Below are 20380 nucleotides of genomic sequence, written 5' to 3' on the forward strand. Positions count from 1 at the left end.
ACACCCAAGAAGTGCCTGGCTGACTGGCTCAGTTGGTAGAGCATGCAACTCTTGATCTTGGGGTTGTAGGTTCAAGCCCCATGTTGGCTGTAGATTACTTAAAAATAAAATCTGAAGAAAAAATAAATAAAACACACCCAAGATAAAACCTACTAGCATCACAGATATGCATGCAGTTTTAATGTTTTAAAATAACTGTATTTTAAATTTGCTGTAAAATGAAAAAGGAAAATTTGATTACTATCTTTGCAAAAATAAATGTGAAATCACAAAAGTATCAGAAGTACTAATGCTTATATTACTCTGTACAAACTGGGCTTAAAGAGATTAAAAGCTGCAAGGCCAAAGAAAATGATATCTTAGAAAGGTTCCGAAAAATACAAGGCAGCTATCCCGTTACATAAATTATTATACTGAAAGGAAAACTGCTAGCAAATTAACAAAGTAGGCTATGCTTTTATTGCTTATGTAAGCATCCTTTCTCAACCTTATTTCTTTAGAGAAGTAAAGGGAGCTGCAGTAATCTGCCTCACAGTATAGAATGATTCAGTTTTATATGATTCTGTTGTGATGAAATGTCTCTTCATGAGTATCCAAAGTTACCAGCTCAGGAAGTTGGATTTTCTGGATAAATGATGAAAGCTTAACTGGCTATTATTATACTTAACAAACTAGACTAGGCCAGTTTTAACATCTAACATTTGGGAAAACTTATCCTATACTGATCTAACCTTATTTATTGTAACTTAAACTACCTTAAAATAACAAGCATGTGCTTACTTTCATCTTTAAAAAGAGTCATAAGCACGAAGGCCTGGGTAACTCAATTGGTTAAGCCTCTGCCTTCTGCTCAAGTCACAATCCCAGGCTCCTGGCACTGAATTCCACATCAGGCTCCCTGCTCAGTGGGGCCTCTGCTTCTCCCTCTACCTCTGCCCCTCCCCCCTGCTCATGCTCCCTTGCGCGCACTCTCTCTCAATTAAATAGAATTGAAATAAAAAAGAAATTTTAAAAAGTGTCATACACAGAATATTACTATCAAGATTAGAATCATTAAAGGACTAGCTAATATTTTAAAGGTAAATCTAGCAGGAATTGAGCGCATTAACTTTAAAACTCAACAAGTATCAAAAATATTACCCAAAGATTAAGCAGACCTCTCTTGATCATAAAAATCAATAATAAATATATTCTACAGCAATATGCCACACAATGTCTTTTTCAAGAACATTCTAAGAAACTGGAGAGGACCTAGGGCAATGTTTGACAAACTGAGATGTGGAGCAGTGCCTCAGAATCACTTGGGAGTTCTCTTCAAAATACTGATCGTTGGGGGTGCCTGGGTGGCTCAGTCATTAAGGGTCTGCCTTCGGCTCAGGGCGTGATCACAGAGTCCTGGGATAGAGCCCCACATTGGGCTCCCTGCTCTGCTGGGAGCCTGCTTCTTCCTCTCCCACTCCCCCTGCTTGTGTTCCCTCTCTCTCTGGCTGTCTCTCTCTCTGCCAAATAAATAAAATCTTTAAAAAAAAAAATACTGATTGCTGCTTCTGGCCCAAGATGGTGACATAGAGATCCTGAACTCAACTCCTTTAGGAACAAACTAAATCTACATGTATTTACAGAGCAATCACTCCTGAAGAACTGAGGCCAGACACAGAGAATGGCAAGAGAAACAGAGACATGGCAACAAAGGGAAGCCCCACCGTGGCCACTGCAAACCGCAGTGGGGAGGGATACTATGGGAGACCATAAGGAGATTCCTCTGCTCTGTGATGGGGAGGGGGGGAGGAAGAGCCATGTGTTTATAAGGGCTATAAGAAATAAAGGAACAAGCCAAAGCTGCTGGAACTCTCTCTGGGTCAGGAGACTAGTGAGTGCCACAGTCTACATTCCTCTTCCACCTTGATAATGTAGACAGGATCAGAGTCCAGGTGCCCTAGCTAGCCTATCACCTCAGTGAGTTTCAGGCCCCTAATCCACACTGGGACACCCCTGGTGAGTGGTCCACTACAGCTCAAGCCTCATTGCAAAGGTGACACAGGCACAAAATTCAATATCCATTCACGATAAAAACCCTCAATAAAGTAGGTACGGCAGGTACATGCCCCAACATTATAAAGGTCATATATAGAAAAACTCATAGCTAACATCATACTCAAGGGTAAAAAACAGACAGCCTTTCCCCTAAGGTCAGGAACAAGCCAAGGAATGTCCTCTCTCACTACTTTTATTCAACACAGTACTGGCAATGGCAGCCACAGCAATCAGACAAGAAAAAGAAAACACATTCAAATTGGTAAGGAAGAAGCAAAACTATCACTACTTGCAGAGGACAGATACTCTATGTAGAAAACCTGAAAAAACTCCACCGAAAATCTACTAAAACTGATAAATGAATTCAGTAAGGTTGCAGGACACAAAATCAATGTACAGAAATCGGCTGTATTTCTATACACTAATAATGAAGTAGCAGGAAGAAATTAGGGAAACAATCCCATTTACAACTACATCAAAAATAATAAAATACCCAGGAATAAACTTAACCAAGTAAGTGAAATACCTGTATTCTGAAAACTATAAAATACTGATGAAAAAAAAATGAAGATGACACAAACAAATGGAAAGATACTCCATGTGCACGGACTGGTACAACAATCTGTTAAAATGTTCATGCTACCCAAAACTATCTACAGATTTAATGCAATCCCTATCAAAATACCAAGAGTACCTTTCACAGAACTAGACAAATTATACTAAAACTTGTATGGAACCACAAAAGACCCCGAATACCCAAAGCAATCTAGAGAAAGAAGAACAAAGCTGGAGGTATCACAATCCCAGATTCCAAGATACACTACAAAGCTGGAGTAATCAAAACACTATGGCACTGGCACAAAAACAGACACAGAATAGAGAACCGAGAAATAAACCCATGCCTATATGGTCAATTAATCTATGACAAGGGAGGCGAGAATATGCAATGGGGAAAAGACAAATCTCTTCAACAAACAGTATTAGGAAAATTGGAAAGCTATATGCAAAAGAATGAAACTGCACCACTTTCTTACACCATACACAAAAATAAACTCAAAATGGATTGAAGACCTAAATGTGAGACCTGAAACCATAAAACCAGAAGACAACACAGGCAGCAATCTCTTTGTCATTGGCCTTAGCAACATTTTTCTAGGTATGTCTCCTCAGGAAAGGGAAACAAAAGCAAACATAAACTACTGGGACTACATCAAAATAAAAAGCTTCTGCACAGCAAAAGAAACAACCAACAAAACTAAAAGACAACCTACTGAATGGGTGAAGATACTGGCAAATGACATACCTGATAAGGAGTTTATATTGAAAATATATAAAGAATTTATATAATTCAACACTAACAAAATCCAAATAATATGATTAAAAAATGGGCACAGGACCCGAACAAACATCTGTCCAAAGAAGACATACGGATGGCCAACAGACACATGAAAAGATGCTCAACATAACTCATCATTAGGAAAATGCAAATCAAAACCATAATGATATATCACCTTACAACTGTCAGAAGACCTACTATCAAGAAGAGAAAAAATTACGTGTTGACAAGGATGCAGAGAAAAAGAGACCCTAGTACACTGCTGGTGGGAATGTAAACTGGTGTAGCCACTTTGAAAACAGTATGGAGGTTCCTCAAAAAATTAAAAATAGAAAAACCATATGATTCAGTAATTTAAAAAAAATGGAAACACTAATTTGAAAAGATATATGCACCCCTATGTTTACTGCAGTATTATTTACAACAGCTAAGATATGGAAGCAACCTAAGAGTCCACTGATAAATGGATAATGAAGATATGGTACACACACAATGGAATATTACTTAGTCATAGAAAAGAACAAGATCTTGCCATTTGCAACAACACAGACAGACCTAAAGGGGATCATGCTAAGTGAAGTCATACAAAGACAAATTCTATATGCTTTCGCTTAAATGCAGTCTCTAAAAAACAGAACAAAAGAACAAACAAAAGCAGAAATACCAATAACTGATGGCTGCCATAGGGGAAGGGAAGTGGGGTGGGCAAAATGAAGGGGAGTGGGAGGTACAGGCTTCCAGTTACAGAATGAATAAGTCACAGGATGAAAGGTACAGCATGGGGAATATAGTCAATGATACTGTAATAGCATTGTATGGTGACAGATGGTAGCTACATGTGTAGTAAGCCCAGCATAATGTATACAGTTGTTAAATCCTCATGTTGTACATCTGAAACTAATGTAACATTGTTTGTTAACTACATTTCAATAAATAAATAAAATGATAATGGAAAACAATAAAAAAAATACTGATTGCTAGATGGCACTGCAGAACTATGGAAGTCGATATATCTGGGGTGAAAATGCCAAACTGAACTTTCAATAATCATCCCTTGTGATATTAAGTCCCTAACCAATTTGAGAGCCACTACTCTACAGTGTTAAGTGGCTACTATGTGATTTACAGAATTCCAATTATAACTAGTATTCTCAAACATTTATGGTCCTGGTCACTTCTGTATTATCACCCAACTTGTGCATGGAGACTTTGTTTTTAATAGTATAGAAAACAAATTCATATTTATTACCTCTCTCATCACAGTAGTATAGGAGAATCAGATATATTTACCTATAGGAAATATATCCATATAATCATGCAAATATTTTATATATTTGGAATTAAACTGTTTCTTCTTAGAGGTTTACATAAGAGAAGTATAAATTAAAAGAGAATTAAAAAGGGTTAAGGTGAGGGGCACCTGAGTAGCTCAGTCAATTGAGTGTCTGACTCTTTGATTTTCAGTCAGGTCATGATCTCGGAGTTGAGATCAAGTCCCGTGTCAGTCTCCATGCTGGGTGTGGAGCCTGCTTAAGATTCTCTCTCTCTCTGCCCCTTCCCCTCCTCACAACCACCCCTCCCATACTTGCATGTGCACTCTCTCTCTTAAAAAAAAAGGGGGGGGGTAGGTGAAAAATGTTGACATTTATTGCTGAGAACAATGAAATTTCCAAAAATGTCAATATATCTGGGGTGTTCTGGTCAACCAATTCCAATGTTGAGGAGATGTTTCCACACTATCAACAAGCAGTGTTCTGGACACCAGCCGGGTAGCCTACGATTCAACTCCATTCTGGTACTATCTACCAAGAGACAGCAACATATTCCAAAAGTAAAGGGCTTGCTCCCACAAGACTGCCCTTTACTTTGGATGCTAACTGTAAGCCTCAGTTGTGACCTGTGCTTCTGACCATACAGATAGATAGGGTGAGATCCTGAACAAAGCAGCTTCTGCCCTGGAATATGGGGCTGGTATAATGGCATGTGAAAATATTCTGGAAGCTCTCTGAACCCTCTCCTCTTTGGGTTTTTACAGAGGCTTCCTTATATAGAAACTATTAAATCATTGGTAATTGATTAAAATTTAAGCCCCTGCTCCCCAACCAACGTTGGTGGGACTGAAAGCTTCAACCCTCTAATTATAGGATTGGTTTCCTTGGCAATCAGCTCCCAACCTTAGTCGTTGTCCAAAAGTCACCTCATTAACATAAACCCAGTCTTGGTAGAAAGGAGCATGTTAGAAATAAACAAGACATTCACTTCACCTTCATGGCTCTGTAAAAGAGGTTAAGAGACCAAATATCATCACAAAAGATGATCCTGTAACTCAGGAAATTCCAGGAGTTTTGGGAGCTGTGTGCCAAGAACTAAGGACGAAAGCCAAATATATATGAGAAATACATTTTGGTCATCTAAACGATCAAATACACATTTCTTATAAATCACAATATTGCAATGATAATGGGAAAAGAAGGGCACAATTTGCCAGATAAGTGGGTTGAAAGGCACAAGAGCAGTTGGTAAGGCTAAGGGAGAGACAGAGAAAAAAAAGAATCAAACACTGTAAGAATTATTTTAGAAAATCTTAAATTTCAATCTTTACTACAACCCACATTAAGAGGACCCCAAGTTGAGACATGCTATATATACTGGCTTGTGAGATACTAGAAAACACAGAAATATCTTCTTTTCTAGGAAAAAATATGATTATCCTGTCATAATCCATCATAATATTTACCATATTCATCACTTACCATATGCCAGGCACTAGTGCTTCCAAATTCATTTTCCAACTTCTTAGGTAGGTACTATTATCCTAATTTATAAGCAAAGTCTTAGAAAAAAATTAAATATCTTACCTACAGCTATATAAGTAATCAGTGGCAAAGCTGGGATGTAAACCCAGATAAGTTATCTTCCAAATTTGTGCTCTTAATACAACAATCTGAGGGGCAACACAACATGGATTCAGATTTTTTCCAGTAAGAATGTGGAAAAGGCAGAACTCAGTGGTAGAAAGAACCCTGACCAGTGATTCAAAAACCCAGATTCTAATCTACAATCTGCCACTTCGATTACTGAATGGCTTACCTCTCTGGATCTAAATTTTCCCACCAATAAAATGACAAGGATGAACTACATTACTAAGATGCCACCCTCCTAAATGCGAAGGGAAAATTTAATGCAAATATAGAATGGTAATCTAAACAGATAAATGGAATTCACATTTTTGCCAAAAACTGAATAAATGGTATAGTACAAACCTTACCTCAAATCCATACCAAACTTAGCAAAAAAGTTATTATCACCACCACAGATGAAGAAACTTAAGCTCAAAGAGGTGAGATTAATTTGCCTATAATCACACTGGCAGTATGTGACAGAGGTAGGGTTGGAATTAAGGACCATTTAATAGGCTCTTTCCTCTATTCTACGTTGCCTCCTGAACTGAATCTCGTATTTCCATCATCTTTCTACCTCTGAAAAGCTAGAATATCCCTAACCCACTTCATAGGATCAGTCACGATACAGTGGAGCAAGCATTAAATCTTATGGAGGCAAACGGACCAACACTTACTCCTGTTTTGTTTGGTTTTAAAGATTTTATTTATTTTAAAGGGAGAGGGAGGGGCAAAGGGAGAAAATCCCAAACTGACTACCCGCTGAGCACGGAGCCCAACTCTGGGCTCCATATCAAGATATCACCACCTGAGTCGAAACGAAGAGTCAGATGCTCAACTTGACTGAGCCACCCAGGCGATCCCCCATATTTTTTAAAGATTTATTTCTTTTTGGAGAGAGAAAGAGCACCCGAGCACACAGGCAAACAGGGAAGGGGCAGAGAGAGACGGAGAGACAGAGAATCTCAAGCAGACTCCCACTGAGCATGGAGCCCTATACCAGGCTCAATCTTCCAAACCTGAGATCATGACCTGAGCCTAAATTAAGAGTCCAAGGCTTAACCAACTGAGCCACATAGGTGCCTCACTCCCTATTTTTAATTAAATAACTAGAGGCAGGAATGGCCTAACTAGTTTATAAAGAAAGGATAATTGCCTTTTTTTATGATACTGTCATTCCATCTATGCACTTCAGAACTCAAATGCCCTATCAGTGAATGCCCAAAATGTACTCAGCATCAGATACACAGTATAAAAAACTCCTCTCTCATTTCTATGTCACTAAACTGCACTAGTCCAAAAATAAGTGTTATGGCTAGGGAATCATAATATTTTTTCAGGGTTAGCATACATATGAAAAGCAGTCTACTTCTTTTCAATCTTTTCATAAAGTAATGTATCTCAATGGAACTGAGCACATACATACACTGTTACTAGTATTAGCAGTAATTACTCTCTAATAGCCATAAGACAACTACACCTTAATCCAGAATATAAATACAAGGAAGAAAAAATAAATCACATTGGTTCTATTCATGGATTATGAAAGACTTCATCACATTTCATTCAATAAACATAAAAATGCTCAGTGTTAGTAATTAATATTTACCAAGTGTTTATGGTACGTCGGGCAGCCTTAAGGGGAACTATCTCATTTGTTCTTCACAACAATTCATTAAATCTAAGGCCTCTGATGTGGGCAAGAATCTCCTGTTATCGCAGGTGGATTGAAAGAAAGGCAAAGGTTCTAAAGTGAGGAAGCCAGGAATGCAAACCAGACAGCTGACTCTAGAGCCCAGGGAAACCCTTAGAAACTACGCATTGGTGCCTTGGAGAGTTAGGCATTACTCTCTTTTCAGCGATAGGGAAAATGAAGAAGAGATTTAGTCTCCTGCCCAGTGTCAAGTGAATAAGTGGAAAATTCAGCACTTAGACCTTGAGTTAATGTTCTGAGTTAATCCAGTGCATTTCCCATTACACTATACTCTCTCTTTAATACTAAAACCTTACATTTGTATACATCTTCCCATTTTATAAACAATATTGCATTAAAATTTTCTAATGACCCTGTGAGTGATGTATCATTCTTAATTTACAGATGAAGTAGGAAGTGATCACAACAGGTTGGGAAATCAGATATGGCATGTTTAGGGAACCAGAATTTAAATCATGCGTTGAGATCTTGAGCAATCCGATTCAAAACTCCATGGTAGAAAAAAAAATGTCTCCTATGTTTAAGAGTCACAGGTCAGTTTCAATCCAAGTAACATCACTGTCTTCGATCATCTTAGCAGATGTCCAACAACACATGCTGGAGCAGTTTATATTTCAACTTATATTACAGTGTTAGCGAATATTTTATCTCCCTTCGAGTATGGGAGTTCCTTGTTTGTACGGACGACAGTCAACCTACCGTGCATGTATGTAGTACTCACTCAACAAAGGATCAAAAATCATACCAAACATACAGGTCAGACACTGCAGAAACGATGACCATCTACTGTTAGCCTCGATAACGGACCGGGGGAGGGGGGTGATGTCCACTGCCCCAGACAGTCCCGTCCTAGCCACACGTCCCTCTTTCGTTTTCGATATAAATGCAGTCTCAATTAATGAAATAAAACTAAAAGCACCCCAGGAATTCAGAGTACGGAAAGAAAATAAGCAATAGAAATAAAGGGAAAGACCAAGTAGGGCCTGGAACAGCTAGCGTGAAAAGGTGACAGGAGTAAGGGATGCCCAGGCGCGGGCTGCTCCCTAGTCAACGGAGGGCGCACGGGCTTGCGAAGAAAATGACGCGTCTCCTCGAACCAGCAACAGCGGCGGAGGTTGGTCCTGGCACCGCCCGCACCCCTAGCCCGGCTAAAGCGAGTCACTCACCCCGAAGACAGGCTCCGTAGGGCCGCCCCCAGGGCCGCCGAGTTTCGATTCCCCAGTGTTTGGAAACGGACGGAAAACAAACCGGGTCGCCAGGGGTCACCACGGGCTTCCGGTTTCCTCGAAGACACAGCCGCTTCCCCAGAGAAGGCAGCCGCTTCGGGAACGCCGCGGAGGAATTTCCATTTCTTTAGCCTCGGCTGCGCCGCAAGCGGCGCGGCCCGGCCCGTCGGCTGGGGCTCCGGAAGTTCTGGAAGGAAGGACAAGCCGAAGCAGGAGAGGCCGAGCCGCTGCCGAAGAAGGCCCGTTACCCAGCAACACACGCGCGAGACCCAGGCCCGCCGGCGTCTGCCTCGTCGGCGCCCGCCTCGTCAGCGTCCGCACCGGCTGATGGCCATGGCGTGTTCCGCGGAAGGGAAGCGCTGTTGATGGGCCTGGCAGGGAGGACGAGCAGTGAACGGCCGGAAGTGGGGCTCCCGCGGTCCTCCGGCTGGGCTCCGAGACCGCGCGAGCAAACCGGAAGTCGGTCCGCGGGGCGCTGACAGGGCGTTCTCGAAGCCGGGGCTTTGAGGGGTGGGGGAAGGAGGAGGTGGGCGCGGCGTACTACGTGTCCCGAGAGTCTCCGCGGCGGGGCGGGACTTCGGCGATGCGAGGAGGCGGAGGCGGAGCTGGAGTTGGGTAAGCGCATTACCCGCCGCTGTGGCGGTTGGGTCGCCGACTTGTTTTTCGGCCTTCCTCCAGCGCGTCTTTTTCATTAGGCGTCCGCTTGGGGGTCCCCGAGCGTCTGTGGTGCGTGTTGGGTCCTCTGAGCGCTCTTCCGTGTTGATAGTGGTGTCGCCTCGCTGTGGCCGGGAGCGGGGAAACTTAACGACGCATTCGGGGCGGGCGGAAGGAAGCTGTTAAAGCCCCCCACCTCCGTTTCCTGGACGCTGCTGCGAAACTCAGGCCGTCATTTGAAACACAGGCTCGGCGAATTACTCAAGGCCCCCCATAGTTATTCAGCACAGTGCTCTTTAAAAAAAAAAATCTAATTTATTGAGCTTAGGACAAAGCTTTGGGGTTTGGGGATGGTACCCGGCTGCCCTAGAGTTGCTACCGCTTTTGGTTGTTTCTGATGATAGCCCTGAGCTGTGGAGCAGAGTAGTTGGACTCGTTACTGTCTTTGGAGGTCGCAGCCATATGGAACCCCTCAAGCTCTAGGGCTATTTCTGGTTTAAAAAAGTAAAGGAGAAAACGGTAATTGTAGGCAGTTTATCCTCATTAACCGCCAATTAGCAACAGTGACGCCACTTGCCACCCTCTTACGTAGTACTTTGTCAGCTGAAGGCTTAAATATTCTTTAAATAGGTGTTCTGTTGGAAGGTGATTTTACATCGCGCTTTAATTCGTCAGCCCACCTGTCCGCTCTGATCAAAGGATGGATTCGACTCAAGGGTTAACTTTAAAATACGTTTTTGTTGTTGTTAAGCTTCTATTTTTGGTTTAAGTGAAAGGTCATGGCTCTTATGAACAAAGACCACACTCAACTTAAAATTACATCATATTTTTAAAAAATCTAAATAATAAAATCATTTGCTTCAGTTTATCCGCCTGCGGCATGGAAGAGAGCAGTGTTTTTAATATTTTAGGCACGAATCATTTATTTTTTGATTGCCTTGGTAATGCACCTTGCAAATTCAAAAGCAGACCACTACCTAGGATGTTTTGGCTAGTAGAGTTTTAAGGAATGTTAACAAAATCGGCCAATGTCCCAAATCATCAGAAATAAAATAATCTGGTTTCTAATTTGTAGATACGGAAATGTTCTCTGTTTTTCAACTTTCATTCACAATTTAGAATAATCTGAGACTTGTCGAAAACGAAGGGAAATACTTCATCTTTTCTGAGTAAGGAGAAAATGACAGCCCATTATTTTAAAGTTTTTCTGATGAGAGTCTATTTTTATTTTAAAATGCACACCTTCTTACTATAATTATGAAAAAGGTTGGTCTATTAACAAAATTATTTTTATATTAAAATTATTTTCTCCCGCCTCATCTCACACACACACACACACACACACACACCCAGGAAAAAAAAAAGGACATACACATAGACAAAAGGATGTGAACTACTTAAAGTCGCTACTTGATAAATTGTGTATATCCAAGTCCGTGTGTATCCTGAAGCAACAGTCTTCAAATAGGGCAGCACACATCCCTAACCCTTAACCTTAGAAGGTGATGTAGGAAAGATGTTAGGGTTCAAAGTCAATGGCCAAGAAAGAATTCTTGAGATGTCTTTGGTGCAAAAAGGTCATTTTATTAAAGCACAGGAACAGGACCCATGGGGACAAAGAGCTGCTGTACTGGGGTTGTGAGGGGTGGCTGATACTATGGGGTTGGGAAACGTAGGGAAAAGAGAGGTTTCAAAAGGATTTTCATATGTTATAGGAAGACTCACAGGATACCCGGAGGCCTTGCCATCGTCAAGTTAAGGTTGTTTTTTCCTCCAGCAAGGCATGAACAAGAAGATAGTTGGGAGCTTCCCGGAGGAACACTACATTCTGCCCACTTCCAAGTATTTGTCAACAGGCTGCAGGTTATAAGGACATTTAATTATATCTATGTTTCGTTCTGGAAGCTAGGTTATTGATAGAAGTGCTTTGCTCTTGTAGATTGCTAAGACATTTGTAAACTGAGGGAGACTCATGTCTTGCAGGATTGTCATCTCTATAAGTTAACTTTGTTTTTCCTCTCCTTAGGTCTAGGGTAGCTAGGAGTGCTATGAGGAATGTCACATAGATCCCATCTGGGGGAGAGGGGTTGTGAGGTGTCAGCTTCTGCTTTGTCCTTAGCTTGCCTTCTGTTCCCTCATGGAGGATTTCCGTACATATCCTTTATGTAAAGGATAGTTTGAAGGTACTAATTATCAGGTTGTCCACTTCCATGTTTTCTTCCCTAAAATTGATCTACCTGAGAGTGTACCTGAATCAGAAACCTTTCTCCCTTCCTCCTTTCCTCTTTGGTAATTGTCCCTTTCCTACTCTCAAATAAAGCAATACCTTTAATCTGACTTAAATCTGTTTAGAAAGTGAGTGATTCTAATAACTGAGTAGCTAATTCCTTTGCAAGAATGTCAGTTTCCAAAGGCTTTCAAAAGTATTGCAGGACTTAATTGAGTTGTCAGCTGACCATTAAAAATAATTTTTGAGACCTACCTCTATGTGATTTTTAGTACATGGCTTAGTAGTTCAAAAGAATGATTGTTGTTATAACCAGAAATTCTTCTACTCCCAAATACTTGGAAGAATACAAAATAGAAGAGCAACCTAACCTGTTTCTTTCTAGCAATGAGTAGTATTCATCCTGGATACATTATCAGAATGGCTGTCGGGGGAGAAGGCCCCATCTATTTCTTTATGATTTGCATTTCCAATAAAAGCTGACTTGATATTTTCAAATGGTCATAATTTGTAATATGTTTGTTATTTGATCAGTAGTAGCATAGTAATTTAATGATATCACAATACAATACCAAGGAAAACTTTTAGAACTTATGTTCTCAGGAATTTTAAAATATTTTTTTGTTGTTAGAAGGAAATGTGATAGGATGGTCAATTTAAAATATTTTCAAACACTAAACTGTTAGGATAAACTTCTGTGGGAGAAGTGAGATAAAAATATGAATTCAAGGAGAAAAGGAATGATAATCAAGTTCCCAACTGTGAAAAGACCTTGTTCATGTGCTTTTCAACTGGATGAATGATGATACTAAATTAGTATGGCATTTACTGTTTGATTTTAAAAGAGAGAGATGCTACTGTTTCTAGCAGCTAGCCTTGTTCTGGACATATAATCTGTGCTTCATAATAACTTTTTGACTTGAAATGCTTTGTATTCAGTCAGAATTAGCTTCTTACAGAGCTTTTATTTTTAAAAAAATGAAACGTGTCATAATTGTATGCACAGTAACTAAGTGCAATGATTTTCTTTTGGAAACATGTAGGTGAAGAAAAATTTGATTGCCCTGGAAAGCCCTAAAGTAGGGAGAAGAAATATGAGGATAGCTAACAGAACAGCAACAGAAAACCCAGAATGGGGTTGGTATGTTGTACAGAGAAAGAAAAAAGATCCAGTAGAGGGAATCCTGTATTCTTATTAAATGTAAAAACAACACTTCTCTGAGGCTTGACAGTTATACTCTTGCTATTCGGGATATGAATTCATTAATTTATTCAGTAATTAACAAATATTTATTTAGCACCTACCATGTGCCAGACATTGTTTCAGGCACTGAGATGAAACATCAATATGACTTTTTAATGTATAAGGAAATAAAATCTATCACAGGGCAATCAGTCACATAGGCAAAGACCTATGTGAAATTTAACAACATGACAAGCAATTCCCTCCCATTAATTTTTTATGACAGCTACTGTATGTGCCTATGAAAACTTTTTTTCCTATTTAAAATGGGAAGAGAAGAAATAATTTGGAGACTTCTACATGTTGACCGTATAAAACCAAGAGGACAAAGTCAGTTTGTTAAAGATATTTTATAAAGCTACCAAATAAACAATGGAAAGATGACATTAAGCCTCTAGAAGATCCGTAGAAAGAAATTAAGCTAGATTTTTAAAAATAGATTATGTAGTAAAGGGAAAGGAAAATTTCCAAGCCCATTGCACAACTCTCATTATATAAAGTGAAATTATTGAATTTATAATAGCTGCAAAGTTAAAGACATAATTTCCTAGTGTAGATTTTTTAATTTTCTATGTATAGATAATCAATTGATTCTTAAAAGTACAAAAAAAGACGGATTTTTAATCACTGATATTAATCATTTACTCTATAATCATTTTATATCAATTCCTTTTGGCTTTAAAAAGTTCCTCCCTCTCATCCCATAGCCAATCTGTTCATCTGGTTTTATGGATTCCACTCCTTAGCTGTCTTTCCAGTCCTGTTTCATCATCCCTACTGTGCTACAGTTTCCTATTTGTACTATTATAATAGTTTCTTCTAATTAGTTCGTTCGTTCTTTCTTTCTTTCTTTTGCTTTTAACTCATTCTTTATATGGATATCTAAATGATCTTTTCAAAATGTAAATCTTACCATTACATATCTCCTCTTAAACTTCTGAAATGACTCCTTTAAAAAGCCATTCTTTAACTAGCCCAGCCTGTTTTTCCATGGGCTGTTTCCTAGACACATTGCCAGCGCCAGCACTGAAATTGGGTATCTTTGCTCATTTATAAAGTTTTCATTCAGCTGATTCTGATTATGATCTTGTATATATACTTTTTTTATCCTTGATATTATTAAAAAATTCTCATATATTGGGGAGCCCTGGAAATTCTCCAACATCAATTTGAGAATTATGGCTATACTTATATATTTGTCTTAAAATGAAATCACATTTTGGGGTACCTGAGTGGCTCAGTTAAGTATCTGACTCTTGATTTCAGCTTAGGTCATGAAGATCTCAGGGTCCTGTGATAAAGCCCTACTTCAGACTTTATGCTGGGCATGGAGCCTGCTTAAGATTCTCGCTTTTCTTCTCCTTCTGCCCCTTGCCTCCTACGTGTGCACACAGGCACGCGTTCTCTCTTTCTCTTTCTCTGTTTAAAGATTTATTCATTTGAGGGCAAATGTGTGATCAAGTAGGGGGAAGGAGAGAATCCTCAAGGAGATTCCCCAAAGAGCATGGAGCTGACAGGGGGCTTAATCTTATGACCCATGAGATCAAGGCCTACGCCATAACCAAGAGTTGGAGGCCTAGCCGACAGCCACCCAGGCGCCAATCTTTCTCTCTCTCTAAAAAAAAAAACAAAAAAAAAAAACAAAAAAAAGATGAAATCGCATTTAGAAGAGGATCCTGTATCTCCAGGTAATGGATATCATCAGAATATATTGAATCACAGTTTTTTTATATTATTGTGTCATAATATTTTTTAGAGTATGTGGCAGAAGGATAACATTATTTTGACACTAAGTGTTCCCTAGTAGAAATGAAAGCTGTTTTATTCCCTTTGTGCCCAAAATAAAAAAAATTTTCTCCAAAGATTATCCTAAACTAATACCAAAATTCTTAATTGTTCTTCTAAATCTTCAAATAAATTGCATTGCTACTTGTATGTTATGGGTAAGAGTGTTAAAAAAAAAAGTTCTTTATCTCATCCTACCAATACTTTTTCTAGAATAATTCAAATTTTCAATTTGAAGAAGTGTTTCTTTTGTTTCTGTGACAAGACAGCTTGATATATTTATTATCTCAAATGAACTAATAGGTTTCAAATACCTGCGTTAGATAATATAGAAGTTTAAATATCAGAGATAAGGCAGACCTATAACTACCTGGAAATACCTAAATATATATTGAGAAAATCGTCAATATGTCGAACTTAGTAACTGAAGTGATTGCTCAAAACTAAAGAGTTTTAGAAGCCAGATTATCCTTTTATTATTTTTCAGTTTTGATTTTTAGTTCTGTTTAGATGAAAAGGGAAATGAAATAACTACATCTACACCAAATCTTGTGTTTTAACTTGGGAATTTATTAACAACAGAAATATAGTTTAAATTATCAATAACATTTACATTCATGAAAAATGTAATTATTTTTTCACATTGAGTGTATCATTCACTAAGTATTATCATTCACTAAGTGGGAATATTTAATGTTTTGGTCAATATTTGTTATAAAAGTTATGAAAAGAGTCTTAAGAGAATGAAAAAAAATTTTTTTTTGTCTTCAATTAGGTAGAGGACAATTATAGTTTTCCAGATAGAGCAAACTCACTTTTAAAAAATATGCATGTGGAGATCTTTGATTGGGGGGAAATAATGGCTTGGGTTGAGGAAAAGAGGAAGAGGGCTAGGGAAAAATTTTATGCATTTTGATATTAAATGAATCAGCAGAATAGTCCAAAATCCTTGTTTTCTAAAAATAAAGCAACAACAAAAATCTTTAAAAGACTATAAATATCTGGGGGCGCCTGGGTGGCACAGCGGTTAAGCGTCTGCCTTCGGCTCAGGGCGTGATCCCAGCGTTATGGGATCGAGCCCCACATCGGGCTCCTCCGCTATGAGCCTGCTTCTTCCTCTCCCACTCCCCCTGCTTGTGTTCCCTCTCTCGCTGGCTGTCTCTGTCCTGTCGAATAAATAAATAAAATCTTAAAAAAAAAAAAGACTATAAATATCTTTCATCTTTACAAAAACTGGTGAGACAGGTTTATTCACTTTTTTTCAGAAGAGAAATACAGAGCAATAAAGAAATCGTCAACTCTAAAATGTAGCATTAGACATATTTATATGATGTGTCTATGAAATGTTCCTTTAGTTAAGAGTTAGAGAAAGTGTGCTTTTACCCTACATGACCTGGATTATGTCAGTCTCATATTTCCTTTTTGCTGAAAAAATAATAGAAATTTTAAATATTGGTAATACATAATGTTAATCAATAATTTTGGTCACTTCCAATGATATCTTAATAAAGAATTTAGAAAAAATAGACTTAAGTGACCTTCATTTTATTGCTTTGCATACTGAAGGTTGATATATTTAAAACCAAATATATCAGTATTACATTAAATGTACACAGACTACACAAAGACTGTCATATTGGATTAAGAAAAAAAATGCTGATAATAAAAGATCTGTGGAAAATAGCAAAGGATAAAAAAATATTGATCATGAATAAGCTAATGTAGAAAGTAGCCTGATATAAAATATTACCATGACACATAGCAGACTTTCAGAAAAAGAAAGTATTACTTCCACCAGAAGATAAAAAACATTCTGTGTGCATCTAATAAAACAGCTTCACAGTATATGAACTAAGAGATAAATACACAATAACAATGATTTGAACTTACCTACTTCACTAACTGATAGAATGAAAAAAGAAAAAAATACCTTAAGGAGATAGATGGTCGGAATTAAAATTAACATCACACCCCTAGGATGGCTATTATCAGAAACAAAAAACAAATGGAAAATATTTATCTTAAAATTAATATGGAATCTCAAGGGAATCCATGAATTCAAAACAATCTTGAGAAAGTGGAACAAACTGGAGGCTTCATTTGCTGACTTCAAAATGTGTTACAGAGCTGTAGAATCAAAACATTATGTCATTGACATAAAGACATACATATAAATCAATGGAGTAGAATAGAGAGCCCCCCTCCCCTGCTCAAACCCTTATATAGGTGGTCAAATGATTTTCAGCAAAGATGCCAAGACCATTCAATGGGAAAAAAATTTTTTTTCAACCAGTAGTGTTGGTTTTGGGAAAACTGAATTATCCACATGCAAAACAATGATGTTGGACCCTTACCCACCATATATAAAAATTAAGTAAAAATTGATCAAAGCCTTAAATTGTTAAGAACTAACACTGTAACAGTCATAGAAGAAAAATAGGGGAAAGCTTTATGGCATTGGATTTGGCAGTGAATTTTTGGACATGGCAACAAAAGCACAGACAACAAAAGAAAAAAATAGGTAAATGAAGGTCTCTAAATCAATCACTAATAAAATACGAAGAATCATCTAGTGACCAAGACCAATATTGGAAAAATACTGTGCTCTTTACTTTGAATTTCATTAGAACTATCTAAATACATAATTGAGGAGTAAAGAATGTAACTTCAGCTTCAAAACTAAATCATGCCTATGCTTAAATAGTATAGACTGTAAATGACATGGGAAAATGTCACAATATATTGGTAAGAAAGCAAATTGTTCAGGACTACAGCCCAATTTTTTTATGTCTTTTCCTTCCATTAAAATTACAGTTAAAAAGTAAAAAAGAAAATATACACAGAAAAGAAAAGAGGGAGTCATCAGTAGGTGAAAGATTTCAACAAATGTTCTGAAAGAAACTAGGTATGAACATGTTATCCAAAGAAATGGAGCTCAGGAAGCTACAGCACAGAGGAGTCCACAGTGGATATGGGAATCAGTCCTCCCAAAAAGATGATGGCAAGGCTATGATGGCCCTAAATGTAAGATGGAGGATGAATATGAGATTTTTTGGAAGTCTTTTATGAAACTAATGTGCCTCCTTGTCTTCTCCATCATGCAGAAAGACAGGCAATCCAGGGTTTCCTCTAAGACCAGAAGAAGAAAGGACCCACCCACTCTAAAGAAATTGAAAATTGGACAAACTGGGAAAAGGCTTTAGCTTATTTCTTTCCAGGGTAAGAATTCCAACTTATTCCTATTCTCAGTGTGTCGTGTTTACTTTGCAAATTTAGATGAGATATGTTGAAGAAGTATGCTCTCAGTTTTACATTATGCAATTTAAAATTCTATTCTCACGTTCTCATTTGAAAACTCTTTAGTGATTCTTATTCTCAGTATTTGTGTAGTGATTCTTGAAACAATAATTATGTAGTTACTAGCACTCAGTAAGAAAGTCATCACTCTTTGTTAGAATTATGACACTTATTTCTAAAATGAGGAACATAAATGACAATGTATACATCATTTCGAATGACAAGTTGAAATTCTCTAATTAGACTAGCTTGAGATTCTATTCTTGTGCCTTGTGATTTAAGGGAAGGGGTGAACTTAACTGAAGATTGTTCTTTCACGTTAGTGGAACAAAATTTTACCTTTAAGCAAATCAGCTATATGACTTCCATGGCAGGTAGCTTAGATAAAAGTCAGTTGAGAATGGGCACATGTAGGGAGAAATAAAAAAGCCCATCTGAAATCAGTGCTGTCTTTGCCCAGCATACAGATGTAATTCTGATCATTTATAGCACTATTGTATTTGGTAGACTATCTGAAGAACTTAATTTTGATTATCCTTGTTAGAGCTGTTGTTTTATTCTGACAAGTCTCAATATACTGAATAAGCTGGGATACTTGTAACCAATATAGACTTAAAGCATATAGATCAATTATCAAGATTTGAAGTTAGCATTTAGCACAATTTGTCAGATTTCTAATTATTTGTTAACCATTCCCTTAAAAAAATTTAAAGCTGAAGAATGTATTTGCTGCAAAAGATACCAGTTTTTAACTCTGGTGAAAGCTGTTTCTTTCCATTCAACTTCGATTTCTGATTTTGGATGAAATTCATTAGTTATCTTCATTATTAAAACAAAAGGAAAAGGAAAAAATATCTGCTAAGCATCTTGGAGCGTTGATTTAGCCAGAATCTATCCAGAAGTATCTGCATAAACTAGTCTATGAATGATAAAGCTAAATTACAATTTTGCACAGATAATAGGCTCTTAATAAATTTCTTTTGAACCGTTAAGTATAATCTAAAGTTGACATATAAGCACAAATTTACAAATTATGTAAATGAATGAACAGCAAATGTTAAACTTACATCACAGAGAAGATTAAGGATAAATGCACTGCACAGTAAAGTTTAGAAGCAGGGGCACCTTGGTGGCTTAGTCAGTTAAGTGTCTGACTCTTGGTTTAATCTCAGGGTCCTGAGATCCAGCCCTGCATGGGGCTTTGTGCTGGGGGGTGGAACCTGCTTAAGATTCTCTCCCTCTACCCACCCCATTCTGTGCTGATGCGCATTCTGTCTCTCAAAAAAAAAAAATAATAAAACTGCTTTAAAGGTTAGAAGTAAACTAAATTGTTAAGTTGAGCACTTGAGAAAAATCACTAAGGAAAGATGAAATAATTAGAGTACACTCATTCTGCTTTGGTTTCTGCATATTTTAATTTTCTATCCAACTACAAATAGAACTCACTTAAAAGCAGTGTAGAAAGGAAATCAAACATTTATTATATGTCTTTAGTCTATCGGGCACTGAAATGGGTTTTATATGCTATTTCATTTTATCACTAAAATCATCCCATGAATTATTATTACAATCAACATGTTCAGATGATAAAATGATATTCAGACCATTTAACTGACTTGCCTTAATTAAAGAATCTCAGGAAATGGAGCCAGAATTTAAATCCAGAGCTACAGAAGAAGATAATTCAGTTGATATACATAGTCATCCTGGTTGTTAAATATTTTGAATATCAGCATTGCCTGGGCTAGTCTTAATTCTGAAGTTCATATTATTTCCATTATTTTATAATACTCCAAATTTTCAGTGCTTTCTTTGACAGGAACTTTTTTAGATGTTAGGATACCATGGTTAATAAGATCGATATGAATTTTGCCCTAAGGGGATTTTCATTATCTTATAGAGGACTTCATCAAACAAATTATAATATAATGAGTTAAGTGGTATGAAAAGGAATTGAGAATCCT

The 20380-nt window shown here is 37.7% G+C and overlaps 2 protein-coding genes across 6 annotated transcripts in view; one reads left to right on the forward strand and one right to left on the reverse strand.

The window, feature by feature from the left end:
* Positions 1-9687, reverse strand: part of AZI2 (5-azacytidine induced 2) — a 35255-nt gene extending 25568 nt beyond the window's left edge. Inside the window, exon 1 of one of the 2 annotated variants that reach the window (XM_026496871.4) lies at positions 9151-9687. The gene's annotated coding sequence lies outside the window, so the exon portion shown is untranslated. The remainder of the gene's footprint in view (positions 1-9150) is intronic. The other variant, XM_026496872.4, reaches the window with a different exon arrangement.
* Positions 9285-20380, forward strand: part of ZCWPW2 (zinc finger CW-type and PWWP domain containing 2) — a 148612-nt gene continuing 137516 nt past the window's right edge. For 2 of the 4 annotated variants that reach the window (XM_048216060.2, XM_026496868.4), the window contains exons 1-2: positions 9741-9825; positions 18224-18338. The gene's annotated coding sequence lies outside the window, so the exon portion shown is untranslated. Of the gene's footprint in view, positions 11728-18223; positions 18339-20380 lie in introns of all 4 variants that reach the window. The other 2 variants (XM_048216061.2, XM_057316114.1) reach the window with 2 other exon arrangements.

The sequence above is a fragment of the Ursus arctos genome, unplaced genomic scaffold, assembly GCF_023065955.2.
Source record: "Ursus arctos isolate Adak ecotype North America unplaced genomic scaffold, UrsArc2.0 scaffold_20, whole genome shotgun sequence".
Lineage (NCBI taxonomy): Eukaryota > Metazoa > Chordata > Mammalia > Carnivora > Ursidae > Ursus > Ursus arctos.